The sequence below is a fragment of the Piliocolobus tephrosceles genome, chromosome 12 (assembly GCF_002776525.5).
Source record: "Piliocolobus tephrosceles isolate RC106 chromosome 12, ASM277652v3, whole genome shotgun sequence".
NCBI lineage: Eukaryota > Metazoa > Chordata > Mammalia > Primates > Cercopithecidae > Piliocolobus > Piliocolobus tephrosceles.
Genome location: NC_045445.1, coordinates 68,838,405 through 68,853,553, shown reverse-complemented (window position 1 = coordinate 68,853,553; position 15,149 = coordinate 68,838,405). Strand labels below are relative to the sequence as shown.

General features: G+C 37.1%; 1 protein-coding gene across 8 annotated transcripts in view; it reads left to right on the top strand.

The window, feature by feature from the left end:
- APOOL (apolipoprotein O like) overlaps nt 1-15,149 on the top strand; it is a 98,259-nt gene that overhangs the window by 28,074 nt on the left and 55,036 nt on the right. For 2 of the 8 annotated variants that reach the window (XM_023202346.2, XM_023202348.2), the window contains one exon: nt 12,782-12,809. The exons of the other annotated variants lie outside the window; for them this stretch is intronic. The gene's annotated coding sequence lies outside the window, so the exon portion shown is untranslated. The remainder of the gene's footprint in view (nt 1-12,781; nt 12,810-15,149) is intronic. 8 annotated transcript variants of the gene reach the window in all.

Sequence of the window (15,149 nt, the reverse complement as noted above, 5' to 3'; positions counted from 1 at the left end):
TTCAGAGTAAGTACATTTTGAGCTAAGATAGTTAATAACTTTCATTAAATTTTCAAAAAGTTAAGATTGCTGAATCAGTCTTACAATTTCAGTTTCGCTTTAGGACCTTTAGTTGTTTGCTTCCACAAATGCTTGGTGGATAGGCATCTCATAAATGCTATTACATAAAATAACTTAGTAGATTCTCTGTGTGTACTGCCCTATTTAAACCTGTGTATCATTTTATTATTTAGTTTTAAGGTCCTTAGTCGTGCAAAGTCTTTTGGATACGAGAGGTGTAAGACTACTCACAAGAGTCTATATTTAATAGAAAAATAGGCTGCATATATTTCAAAAAGATAAATAATAATGTGATGTTATATTTGTTAAACACCAGATTAGTGCCTCACAAAAATATGAACTGTATGAATTCAGAGATATGTCTTTGAGTGAACTAGTGGGAATTGAGCCAGGCCATCAGTGAAGGGCAGGGTTTTGGTAAGTGTATTCATTCAATAATTATTTTCTGAGTGCCTGCTGTGTGCCAAGTACTGTTAGGTACTGGAGAGGAGAGGACATTCTAGTACAACACATGTAGTGTGTGAAGGCACTGAGGGAGGAATGTGCTTGACATGTTTGGGGCCTAGGAAGATTAATGTGCCTAGGGCCAGAGGAAGGCGGTAAAGGTTATAGAGCTGAGAGAACAAGCAGTATTTTAGAAAGATCAGTTCAGCATTTCTGTATAGCTTATTTAATCCTGTTTTGAAATTTTGTAACATCTGAATTCTAAACTGACAACAGCCTTAAAATCATCTTTTATTGGAGTGCTACAATCTTTTCAAGTAAATAGAATGCTCTCAATATTCCTCTCCCACATTTCCACCAGGGAGATACAGCCTGATTTTTTCCCCAGATATAGCATATGTGTATATATGTGTGTGTCAAAGGAGGCTGTCAGGTGTTTTTCAAAATCTTATTACTGAGTTTGACAATATTCAGTATTTGTCAAAGTATTGATTAAAGTATCTAAAAAATACTCATAAAATACTTTAGCCTGATTAACAAACTGGCTAAAGTAATTTTGGCTGATCTGTTGTGCCATTTCTGGAGGATTTTTAAGATGTTTAATTGTGGTTGGGCACGGTGGCTCATGCCTGTAATCCCAGAACTTTGGAAGGCTGAGGCGGGTTGATCAACTGAGGTTGGGAGTTTGAGACTAGCCTGACGAACATGGAGAAACGCCGTCTCTACTAAAAATACAAAATTAGCTGGGCATGGTGGCACATGCCTGTAATCCCAGCTACTTAGGTGGCTCAGGCAGAAGAATCGCTTGAACCTGGGTGGTGGAGGTTGCAGTGAGCCGAGATCGCGCCATTGCACTCCAGCCTGGGCAACAAGAGCAAAACTCCTTCTCAAAAAAAAAAAAAAGAAAAAGTTTTAAAAAAGATGTTTGTGTAAATATACTCCCGATGTATGTTTTTATTTTTAATTTTCTAGTTAGATTTTTATTTAAGATAAATTTTTGATACTTTCAAGTGTTACCCAGTAATAATTACACCACAGTTATTGAATGATTAATATGTTCAGAAATTTCAGAATAATCCTTTCATACATCGTAATTAAAGTAACTTAGTGCTTGAAATGCTTTACCATTAATGTTCTATAATTTTGTAATACAACCACACTGATCTAGACACTTATTTGTTGTAGGTAACTTAAGATTGGTCTTTTAAGTGCTAGAGCTTTAATTTTGATGACCATTATATCTCAAATGTACTACCTAACTCCTGTCTATGTTAAACCAGACAGTTGAACACTTTCTTCGTAACTCTTTAGTTTTTAACTTTGCCAATTGTAATACGTTGTATTTGTTATGTAAGTGACTATATAGATAGTGGACCTGAATGGGTATTGAGCCCGGAAATAGTCTTAGAAAATGCTATCTTGAAAAAGTGGCTGTTATCATTTTCTTTTTCTTCCATAATTGTGAATTGAAATATATACAGCTTCTTGGCCCTGTGGGCAGGGTGACATGCTCAGTAAATCAAAGGCAGCCTTTTTCCAAGTGTTTTTTTTTGTTCTCCAAAGGCCACTGCTGATATTTGTGGTCTTGTATCCAAATACTTTCTGATGCATAGTAGACGTTCAGCAAATGTTAATTACCCCTTTTCCATTGCTATTATATTAGACCACAGGTGTTATTCTGTCAGCACATTCGTCTTCAGAGTATTTGACTTTTATAGCTGTGTTACAGGTCACTCCTTTCTCTTAGTGTTCCTTAATATTTAGTTTCCAAGAAAACACCAGATGCTATGCATCATTTTAAATGGCACTTTGAGATACCATCTCACACCAGTTAGAATGGCAATCATTAAAAAGCCAGGAAACAACAGATGCTGGAAAGGATGTGGAGAAATAGGAACACTTTTACACTGTTGGCGGGATTGTAAACTAGTTCAACCACTGTGGAAAACAGTATGGCGATTCCTCAAGGATCTAGAACTAGAAATACCATATGACCCAGCCATCCCATTACTGGGTATATACCCAAAGGATTATAAATCATGCTGCTATAAAGACACATGCACACGTATGTTTGTTGCGGCACTATGCACAATAGCAAAGACTTGGAATCAACCCAAATGTCCATCAGTGACAGACTGGATTAAGAAAATGTGGCACATATACACCATGGAATACTATGCAGCCATAAAAAAGGATGAGTTTGTGTCCTTTGTAGGGACATGGATGCAGCTGGAAACCATCATTCTCAGCAAACTATTCCTAGAACAGAAAACCAAACACCATATGTTCTCACTCATAGATGGGAATTGAACAGTGAGATCACTTGGACTCGGGAAGGGGAACATCACACACTGGGGCCTGTTATGGGGAGGGGGGAGGGATGGCATTGGGAATTATACCTGATGTAAATGACGAGTTGATGGGTGCTGACGAGTTGATGGGTGCAGCACACCAACATGGCACAAGTATACATATGTAAAAAACCTGCACGTTGTGCACATGTACCCTAGAACTTAAAGTATAATTAAAACAAAACAAAACAAAATACTTGGAATTTTGCTACATAGATCAAACAGAGTTTGAATATTATATATTCTCCTTTTTAATGAAAACAGACTAAAATACGTGGAGTAAAAAAATAAATAAATAAATAAATGGCACTTTGATGTGGGCAACAGAGAAAAATGGAAGAACCTGGGTTCTCAGTAAGCTAGTCAATTAACCAATCCTTATGTCTGCCTGCTCCTAGACTTTGTTATATGGAGAATAAGTTTTTTTCATTGTTGAAGCCAGTTTAAGTTGGAGATTCCAGAATTTTAGCCAAAAGCATCTTAAATAAGACCACAATATTGGATTATTGTGAAGATTAAAAATACTAGATATATGTAAAGCACCTGGCACACAGTATGCACTCCTTAAATACAGAACAGACACACTGTCATCAGAGATCTCTTTTCTTTTCAGAGACATTATAATGAGGTGTGGCGCAGATACCATAACACTACCAGGTTATAGAGCTTTTCCATCATGCATTTGTAGCTTTGTTGCTCGTTCTTTTCCTTTGCCAGCCATACTGTGCCTCTGCTACTTTTATTCTCTTTTTATTATTTCTTAACTCTTCTGTTCCTTGTTACTTCTCCCATTTTGTGACTTTTGGTATGTATAATCTTAACTTTTATAATCACAACTAGCCAACTGGAGTAACCTTACCTCTAATACTCAGCTCTTGATTTTTCTCCCTCTGTGTTGGTTGCTGGATGTTCCAGGACAGCTTTTTGGCCACAAGAGATTTTGAAAACGTCTTGTTTCTTTCCCCCCTTTGCTGGTTGAGGAACTCCTCTAGAAGCTGAAAAGTTCTAGATAGCTGAGTCACACAATGTATATTTTATAAATTAAAAAAAAAATACCATTAGTCAAGATAGGTGTTATTGGGGAAAAGTATATTTTCTTGCAGAATGACTTTTTTTCTCCTCTTTTATTTTAGAATCAAGTTGTATTTGATCATGTATCCCCATAATGTTGTTAGACTAGAAGTAATAAAACAGATTATTGAAATGTTTTATAAATATTATTTTAGAAAAATGCTAGGTGGTAGGGAATAATTACAGAAATCAGCCTTATGTTTTTAGTAAAAGTAATAGGCTTCATAATTAAATTCTAGTTGACACCTTTTTGGTTTTTTTTTTTTTTTAATAATGTCAACTTTTATTCTAGGTTTAGGGGTACATGTGCGGGTTTGTTACAAGAATATATTGAATGATGCTGACATATGGGGTTTGATTGATCCCATCACCCAGGTAGTGAGCATATTGCCCAATAGTTTTTCAATTATTTTCTCCCTCCCTCCCCCATCTACTAGTCCTCAGTGTCTATTATTCCCATCTGTATGTCCATGGGTACCAATTGTTTAGTTTCCACTTATAAGTGAGAACATGCAGTATTTGATTTTCTGTTCCTGCATTAATTCAGTTAGGATAATGGCTTCCAGCTGCATCCATGTTGCTGTAAAGGACATGATTTCTTCTTTTTTATGGATGCATAGTATTCCATGGTATATATGTATCTCATTTTGTATATTCAGTACACCACTGGTGGGCACCTAGGTTCATTCCATTTATTTGGTATTGTGAATAGTGCTGCAATGAACACATGAGTGCATGTATATATGGTAAAATAATTTATATTCCTTTGGATATATACCCAGTAGTGGGATTGTTGAGTCAAATGATAGTTCTGTTTTAAGTTCTCTGAGAAATACCCAAATTGCTTTCTACAGTGGCTGAACTAATTTATATTCTCACCATCAGTGTATAATGTTCCCTTTTCTCTGCAGCCTCACCAGCATCTGTTGTTTTTTGATTTTTTAATAATGGCCATTCTTACTGGTGTGAGATGGTATCTCATTGTGGTTTTGATTTGCATTTGTCTAATAATTAGTGATGTTGAGCTTATTTTCATATATTTGTTGACCACTTGTACGTCATCTTTTGACAAGTGTCTGTTCATGTCTTTTCGCCATTTTTTAATGGGGTAAATTGTTTTCTGCTTGTTCGATTGTCTAAGTTTTGTGTAGATTCTGGATATGAGACCTTTGTTAGATGCATAGTTTGTGAATATTTCCTCATATTCAGTAAGTTATCTGTTTAATAGTTTCTTTTGCTGTGCAGATGCTCTTTAGTTTAATTAAGTTCCATTTGTCAATGTTTGCTTTTGTTGCAATTGCTTTTGGTTTCTTTGCCAGGAAAACTTTGCCAGGGCCGTTGTCCAGAATGGTATTTTCTAGCTTATCTTTCAGGGTTTTTATTTTTTTAGGCTTTACTTTTAAGTCTTTAATCCATCTTGAGTTGATTTTTGTGTATGGTGGAAGGCAGAAGTTTAGTTTTAATCTTCTGCATAGGACTCACCAGTTATCCCAGCACCACTTGTTGAATAGGGAGTGCTTTACCCATTACTTGTTTTTGTTGAGTTTGTAAAAGATCTGTTGGTTATAGTTGTGTGGCTTTATTTCTGGGTTCTCTAATGTCTAACCTGGGTTCTCTAACCTCTAACCTGTTACATTGGTCTATGTGTCTGTTTTCGTACCGGTACCATGCTGTGTTGGTTACTATAGCCTTGTACTATAGTTTGAAGTCAGGAAGTGTGATGACACCAGCTTTGTTCTTTTTACTTAGGATAGTTTTGGCTATTTGGGCTTGTTTCTGGTTCCATATTAATTTTAGAATCGTTGTTTCTACTTCTGTGGGAAATGTTGTTGGTAGTTTGATAGGAATAACATTGAATCTGTAAATTGCTTTGGGCAATGTGGCCATTTAAAAAATACTGATTCTTCCTACCCACGAGCATGGATTGTTTCTCCATTTGTTTGTGTCATCGCTGATTTCTTTCAGCAGTGTTTTATAGTTCTCATTGTAGAGATCTTTCACCTCTGTGGTTAGCTGTATTCCTAGGTATTTTATTCTATTCATGGCTAATGTGAATGGTATAATATTCTTAAGTTGGCTCTCAACTTGGATGTTGATAATTTATAGAAATGCTCCTGATTTTTCAAATTTTTATTTTGTATCCTAAAACTTTGCTGGAGTTGTTTATTAGAACCACAAACTATTGGACAGAGACTATGGGGTTTTCTAGGTATAAGATCATATCTTCTTTGAAGAGACTTTGTCTTTTCATATTTGGATGGATTTTATGTCTTTCTTTTGCCTAACTCCTGGCTAGGACTTCCAGTACTATATTGACTAGGCATGAAAAGAATGCACATCCTTGTCTTATTATAGTTCTCAAAGGGAATGCTTCCAGGTTTTGCCCATTCAGTTTGTTGTTGGCTGTGGGTTTGTCATAGATGGCTATTATTATTTTGAAGTATGTTCCTTTGATGCCTAATTTGTTGAGGGTTTTTAAAATGAAGGGTTGTTGAATTTTATTGTATTTTAAAATTTTTATTTCAATAGTTTTCGGGGAGCAAGTGGTTTTTGGTTACATGGATAAGTTCTTTAGTAGTGATTTCTGAGATTTGGTGTACACGTCACCTGAGCAGTGTACACTGTACCCAATATGTAGTCTTTTTTCCATCACATCCCTCTCATCCTTCGCCTTGAGTCCCCAAAGCCCATTATATTATTATTATGTCTTGCATCCTCATGGATTAGCTCTCCTGAAGCTTAGCTCTCATGTGTAAGTGAAAACATACAATATTTGGTTTTCCATTCCTGAGTTACGTCACTTAGAATAATGGCCTCCAACTCCATCCAAGTTGCTGCAGAGGCCATTATTTCATTCTGTTTCATGGCTGAGTAGTATTCCCTGGTGTATATATAACACATTTTCTTTATCCACTCCTTGGATGATGGTTATTTAGGTTGGATTCATATTTTTGCAATTGCAGAAGGTACTGCTATAAAGGTGTATGTGTCTTTTTCAAATCTGGAGGCATCACATTACCTGTTGATACGGGTTGGCTGTGTTCCTACCCAAATCACATCTTGCATTGTAGCTCCCATAATTTGTTCATGTTGTGGGAGGGAGGCAGTGGGAGACAATTGAATCATGGGGCGGTTTCCTCCATACTGTTCTCATGGTAGTGAACAAGTATCATGAGATCTGATGGTTTTATAAGGGGAAACCCCTTTTGCTTGGCTCTCATTCTTCTCTTGCCTGCTGCCATATGAGATGTGCCTTTAACCTGCCACGATTTTGAGGCCTTCCTAGCCATGTGGAACTGTGAGTCCATTAAACCTCTTTCTTTTGTAAATTGCCCAGTCTCGGGTATGTCTTCATCAGCAGTGTGAAAACAGACTAGTACACCTGACTTCAAACTATACTATAAGGCTATAGTTACCAAAGCAGCATGGTACTGATGTAAAAATAGGCACATAGACCAATGGAACAGAGTAGAGAACCCAGCAATAAAGCCAAATATAGCCAACTGATCCTTGACAAAGCGTACAAAAGCATAAAGTGGGGAAAGGACACCCTATTGAACAAGTAGTGCCAGGATAACTGGTAAGCCGCACATAGAAGAATGAAAATGGATCCCTATCTGTCACCATATACAAACATCAACTCAAGATTGATCAAAGCCTTGAATATAAGGCTTGAAACTATAAAAATTCTAGAAGACAACATTGTAAAACTCTTGTAGACATCAGTCTAGGCAGAGAGTTCATGACTAAGACCCCCAAAACAAATACAACAAAAGCAAAAATAAGCAAATGGCACCTAATTAAACTAAAGAGATTCTGCACAGAAAAAGAAATAATCAACAGAGAAAACAGATAACCTACAGAGTGGGAGAAAATATTTGCAAACTATGCATTCGACAAAGGTTGTTGAATTTTACTGAAATCCTTTTCTGCACCTATTAAGAGGATCATAGCGTCTTGTTTTTAGTTCTGTTTAGGTGATTAATTACATTTATTATTCTGCATCTATTAAGCCAGCCTTGCATCCCAGGTTTAAAGCCTGCTTGGTCATGGTGGGTTGGCTTTTTGATGTTTTCCTAGTTTTGGCTTTCTAGTATTTTGTTTAGAATTTTTACATCTATGTTTATGAGAGTATTGGCCAGAAGTTTTCTTCTTTTGTTGTGTTTCTGTGGGGTTTTGGTATACAATGATGCTAGCCTCATAGAATGAGTTAGGGAGGAGTCCCTCCTCCTCAATTTTTGGAATACTTTAGTAGGATTGGTACCAGCTCTTCTTTTCTGCTTTACACATCTGGTAGAACTAAGCTGTGAATCTATCTGGTCCAAGTTTTTTTTTTTTTTTTTTTCCTGGTTGGTAGGCTTTTTATTACTGACTAAATTTCTGAACTCATTATTTCTCTGTTCTGAGTTTTAATTTCTTCATGGTTCAATCTTGGGTGGTATATATTTTTAGGAATTTATTTGTTTCTTCCAGGTTTTCTAGCTTGTGTTCATAGAGGATTTCATAATAGTTTCTGGGGGTTGTTTGTATTTCCATGTAGTTGGTGGTAATGTTCCATTTGTCATTTCTGATTGTGTTTATTTGGATCTTCTTTTTTTCATTATTAGTCTGGCTAGTCGTCTCTCAATCGTATTTATTTCTTAAAAAAACCAACTTTTTTTTTTTAATCTTTTGTATCATTTTTCACATCTCTGTTATATTGAGTTGCTCTATGATTTTGGTTATTATTTTTCTTCTACCTTTTTGGTTGGTTGGTTCTTGTTTTTCAAGTTCCTCTAGTTGTGATGTAAGGTGATGTTAATTTGAGATCTGTCAGGCTTTTTGATGTGGATTTTCAGTGCTGTAAACTTTCCTCTTAATAGTGCTTTAGCTGTGTCCCAAGGGTTCTGGTATGTTGTATCTTTGTTTTCATTAGTTTCAAATAATTTTTTGGTTTCTGCCCTAATTTCATTGTGTATCTAAAAGTAATTCAGTAGCAGATTGTTTAATGTCCATGTAATTATATGGTTTTGAGAGATTTTGGCATTGACTTCTTTTTTTTTTATTGCATTGCACTGTGGTCTGAGAATGTGATTGGTATGATTTCAGTTTGTTTGTATGTGTATTTTTTGAGAACTGCTTTAGGGATGATTGTGTGGTCAGTTTTAGAGTATGTGCCATGTGCAGATGAGATTAATGTATATTCTATTTTTGTTGGGTGGACTGTTATATAGAAGTGTGTTAGATCCATTTGGTCATGTGTCAAGTTCAGGTCCTGGTATCTTTGTTAGTTTTCTGTCTTGATGATATTTCTAGTACTGCCAGCAGGGTGTTGAAGTTTCCTACTGTTATTGTGTATTTATGTAAGTTTTCTTGTAGGTCTCTAAGAACTAGAACTTGCTTTATGGATCTGGGTACTCCAGTATTGGGTGCATATTTATTTAGGATTGTTAAGTCTTCTTGAATTGAACTCCTTATTATATAATGTCCTTCTTTGTCCTTTTTTGATCGTTGTTGGTTTAAAGTCTTTTTTGTGTGAAATTAGATTAGCACCCCTTGCCCTTTTTCATATTGTGTTTGCTTGATGAATTTTTCTCCATCCGTTTAATTTGACCCTATGGATGTCACTGCATGTCAGATGGGTTTCTTGAAGACAGCATACAATTGGGTTTTACTTCTTTATCTAACTTGCCACTGCGTGCCTTTCAAATGGGGCATTTAGCCTGTTTACATTCAAATTTAACACTGATATGTGCAGATTTGGTCCTGTCATCATGTTGTTAGCAGGTTAATATGCAGATTTGATTGTGTGGTTGCTTTATAGTATCAATAGTCTATGTACTTAAGGGGATTTTTATGGTGCCACTAACAGTCTTTGATTTCCATGTTTAGCACTCCTTTAAGGACCTCTTGTAAGGCAGATCTGGTGTTAACAGATTTCCTTAGCATTTGTTTGTCTGACAAGAATCTTATTTCTCATTAGCTTATGAAGCATATTTTGGCTGGATATGATATTCTTGTTTGGAATTTGTTTTATTTAAGAATGCTGCATATAGGCCCCAAATCTCTTCTGGCTTATAGCATTTCTGCCGGAAGGCCACTCTTACCCTGATGGAGTTCTCCTTACAGGTGACCTTCTTCTTCTCTCTAGCTGCCTTTAATATTTTTTCACATTGACCCTGAAGAATATGGTGACTATGTGTCTTGGGGATGGTCATCTTATATACTGTCTCATATGGCTTCTATTCATTTCTTGAATTTGAATGTTGACCTTTCTAGTGAGGTTGGGGACATTCTCATGGACAATATTCTCAAATATGTTTTCCAAGTTACTATCTCTTTCTCTCTGTGTTTTAGGGATGCCAGTGAGTTATTGGTTTGGTCTCTTTACGTAATTCCACATTTCCAGAGGTTTTATTCCTTTTTTTTTATTCTCTTTGTTTTTGTCTAACCGAGTTGATTGGAAGAACTGATCTTCAAGCTCAGATTCTTTCCTCAGCTTGGTCTTTTCTGCTGTTAGTACTTCTGATTATATTATGAAATTTTTACAGTACGTTTTTTCAGCTCTTTCTATTGGTTTTAGTTCTTAAAATGGGAATTTTATCTTTCAACTCTTGTATTGTTTTATTTACTTCTTTAGATTCTTTGGATTTGCTTCAACTTTCTTCTGAATCTTGATGTTCTTCATTCCTATCTATATTCTAAACCTTTTGTCTGTCATTTCCACCACTTTCGTCTGGTTAAGTACCATTGCTGTGGAGGTAGTGCGGTTGTTTGGAGGTAAGAAGACACTTTGGCTTTTCCAGTTGCCCGAGTTCTTGCACTCGTTCTTTTTCATGTGTGGGCTGATGTTCCTTTAATGTTTGATGTTGCTGTCCTTTGGATTTGTTGTTGTTTTGTTTTGCTGTGGTATTTGTAAAAGTGATGTGTCTCTTGATTACTTCTGGGAGCTCCATCCCAGGGAAATGCAGAGCTGCTGCCAACCCAAGTGCTCAGGTTGGGGTAGGGTGGCTGTACTGGGGACCCTGGTAGGGAAGCTCTGCCCAGTGAGGAGTAGCACTGGCAGAGACCTGCATGAAAAATAATCTGGCCACTTCTCTGTAAGGCTGCTGCCGTGTGCTAGAGGCCAGCAATATTTTGGGCTCTTCTCTCCCTTCTCAGCCTGAGTGTCGTAGAGGTGGGGGCTGAGGCATTGACCAAAATGTCAGGCCTGTCAGTTACCTCTGGGAGCTTTATTCCAGAAGAATTGCAGAGCTGCTATTGGCCTGAATTCTTAGGTGGGGTTGGTGTGGTTGTGTTAGGATTGCAGGCCAGTGGGCTTTGCCTACACAGGTGTAGCAGAGGCAAAGCCTGCAGTCCGTCCATTCCTCAGCACCATGAATATGGCCCCTATCCTGGGGGCATGTGAGAGAGTCTGGCCTCCCTTGTTGGTGGAGCTATGGTAGCTGGTGCAAGAGTGCTCAAGAGTCCAAGGCCCTTGGGCATCCTTATGTGCCTGAGTGGCAACTCTGCCCACCCAGAAAACTCCAGGCAGCCTGTGTCAGTCTGGAGGCCTTGGGAATAGAGGGTCTATGGGGGTCTCCTGTGTACAGGATTGCAAAGGTTCATGGCATAAGTGTGAGCCCCTGACTTACCATTTTTTTTTGCTGACTTACCATTTCCCTGTGGTGGGGAACCCCCCTTGTCTTCCTGCTAGTCCTGGGTGGGCAGCTGTCCTGTCTTGCACTTCTCTGCTCTCTGTGTGTTATGGGGCTCCCTTGATGAATTCCAACATGTCTTCCTGGATGATTCAGTGGAAGAGCTTGTGTTTACTGGCTACTGTGTATCTTCTCCTTGAGAGCAGCATACACTGGCTGCTTCTAATCAGCCATCTTCACACCTCCCCAAACAAAAATTCTTAAGAGCTAACCAAACACAAAAATCAGTAGAAGAAAAGAAATAATAATGATCAGAGCAGAAATAAATGAAATTGAAATGAAGAAAATAATACAAAAGATCAATGAAACAAAAAGTTGATTGTTTTAAAAGATGAAATTTACAAACCTTTAGCTAGACTAACAAAAGAGAGAGAACACCCAAATAAATAAAATAATAGATGAAAAAGACATTCAGCCAATACTGCAAAAAGTCAAAGGATCATTAGTGGCTACTATGATCGACTATATGCCAATAAATTGGAAAATCTAGAAAAAATGGATAAATTCCCAGACACACGCAACCTACCAACATTGAACCATGAAGAAATCCAAAATCTGAGCAGGCAAATAACAGTGAGATGGAAGACGTAGTAAAAATCTCCCCAGAAGGAAAAGCCTGGGACTTGATGGCTTCACTGCTAGATTTTACCAAATATTTAAAGAAGAAATACCAGTTCTACTGAAACTCTTCTGACAAATAGAGAAGAGAGGAGTACTTCCAAACTCATTCTACAAGGCTAATATTACCCTGATATTAAAACACATCAAAAAAGAAAACTATAGACCAGTATCCCTGATGAATATTGATGCAAAAATCTTCAAAAATACCAGCAAACCAATTCCAAAACACATTAAAAAGACCATTCGTGATGACCAAGTAGGATTTATCCCAGAGATGCAAGGACGGTTCAGCATGTGCAAATCAGTCACTGTGCTACATCATATCAACAGAATGAAGCATCAAATCGTATAATCATTTCAATTGATGCTGAAAAAGCATTTGATAAAATTCAACATCAGTTCATGATAAAAAACCTTCAAAAAACTTGCTATCACAGGAAGCTCACCCTGCATTTTTCCCTGGAGGAATGGTTCAGTATTCTGTAAATCAGTATTCACAGCTACTTTATAGAATATAACTGCTGGAAATAACAAGAATCAGCTCTATTTTTATTGCAGGAACAGTTGGAGAGGGTGAGTCTTATGGGTAAGTTACCTCATACTCATCTTTTAGCCCTGCTGTTTGTAAATTTCCATGTGAGAGAATTCTGTTTTAGGACCTGTTATCTTTTGTAGAGAGCCAGTTTTCAATCTCTCATTGATTTTAAATAAGTTGTAATTTTGACTTAACGAGTTATTATTTTGAGTTAAAAATAGTTTTAAGTCAAGGTCTTTCCTCTTGTGAAAACTCGATTATCTCTGCTCAATTTTAATGCTGTTTGATTAATGACAGCCTCATGAGGCTGTAAGTTTTTTAATAACACCCCAAACTCTGATAACTTTTTGAATATCTTATTTGGTTTTCTAAATTGGAGCCTGGCACATTTTTTCTTTTTGTAAATGGCATCATAGTAAATGTTTTAGGCTTTGCAGGATGCATGAGATCTCTTGTCACATATTCTTGTTTTTACATATCTTTTTTTTTTTTTTTTTGAGACGGAGTCTCGCTCTGTCGCCCAGGCTGGAGTGCAGTGGCCGGATCTCAGCTCACTGCAAGCTCCGCCTCCCGGGTTCACGCCATTCTCCTGCCTCAGCCTCCCGAGTAGCTGGGACTACAGGCGCCCGCCACCTCACCCGGCTAGTTTTTTGTATTTTTTAGTAGAGACGGGGTTTCACCGTGTTAGCCAGGATGGTCTCGATCTCCTGACCTCGTGATCCGCCCGTCTTGGCCTCCCAAAGTGCTGGGATTACAGGCTTCAGCCACCGCACCGGCCTACATATCTTTAAATATGTTTTTTAAAAAACATTTTTAGCTTAGCGTCCAGGCCAAATTTAGCCCAGAGTTGTAGCTTGCCAATCTTCGTTCAAAAATTTTCAATGTGCTGTACCATTAGCTTTCCCTCTTTAAGACAGTGACATGTACTTCACCAGTATAACAGACTTGCAGATGCCCTAGAGTGCCAGTCTTCCTGATTTCTTTTGACAAAACTTGTGACCTTTTTTTGTTTGGAGGTAATAAATATGCTGGATAGATTTTATTGTTCTCACTGTTCTCACTAGAGCCTGATTAGCATGAAATACATGTGAAAAGAAAAATGAGGAATAAGAATAGCCACTTAATGTTTTTATTCAGCAAACAGAAGGAATGGGAAACTAAACTTAATTGCCTATGTACCAAATGTAAGCCGTTGTAATATAACTCCTTATTTAATCCTTGTGATAATCAACAGGATGGCATACACATTTTTTCAGATATTTAACCTAATAGTACTTAGTTAACCTAGTTAAGAAATCACTGTCCACTGGGAATTTCTGCAATGATGAACTTGTTTTATATCTGTGGTCTACATTATGGCTGTTGAGCACTTGAAATGGGACTAATGCAACTGAAGTTTTTATTTATTAATAATTTTAATTTCAATTTAAATGATCACATGTGGCTAGTAGTTACCATACTGGGCAGCATAACTTGAAGAACTTCAATAATTTGTTCAAGTTTAGACAGTAAGTTCTGTTTAACTCCTAAGCTTATACATATATATTTATTTAACCTAGTATATATATATATATATATATATTTTTTTTTTTTTGAGACAGAGTTTTGCTCTTGTTGCCCAGGCTGGAGTGCAATGGTACTATTTTGGCTCACTGTAACTTCTGCCTCCTGGGTTCAAGCGATTCTCCTGCCTCAGCCTCCCAAGTAGCTGGGATTATAGGCATGCACCACCACACTCAGCTAATTTTGTATTTTTAGTAGAGACAAGGTATCACCATGTTGGTCATGCTGGTCTCGAACTCCTGATCTCAGGTGATCCACCAGCCTCGGCCTCTCAAAGTGCTGGGATTACAGGTGTGAGCCACCACTCCCGACCCTAAGCTCATATTTTTTTTTGGTTGTGCCATACTGCCTCCTCAATAAAAGTCAAGGAATCTATGAAGACAGTAGGAAAGAATGGTAACTGTAAGGTAACTTATTACCTTACAGAGTAAAAAATGTGGAGAAAGTACTTAGGCAATGTTCAAGGTATATTAACTTTTAGACTATGAGCTCAATGAGTAAATCCATAATCTGGAATACTAACTAGATCATAATAAGCAATACCTATGAAATTATTTTAGAGTCTACGTATTATTATTGCATTATATGAAGTAATGTGAGTATACTCTGTGATCATTAGTGTGTTGAAAAAATTCAGATATTAGCATACTTTGAAAGTATGTGTCTTATATCCAGGGAGTAGTCTCTTAGGAAGAAGTAAAGTCTAGTCAAGTATTTCAAAAAAAGCTTTTAAATGTTATAAAATTTTACATCCTTCCTGTAGTATAGAGCTTTTATTAACAAAATTTCCCTGGTTCATGGGGACCATACTTGCTGGCATCAGTTTTA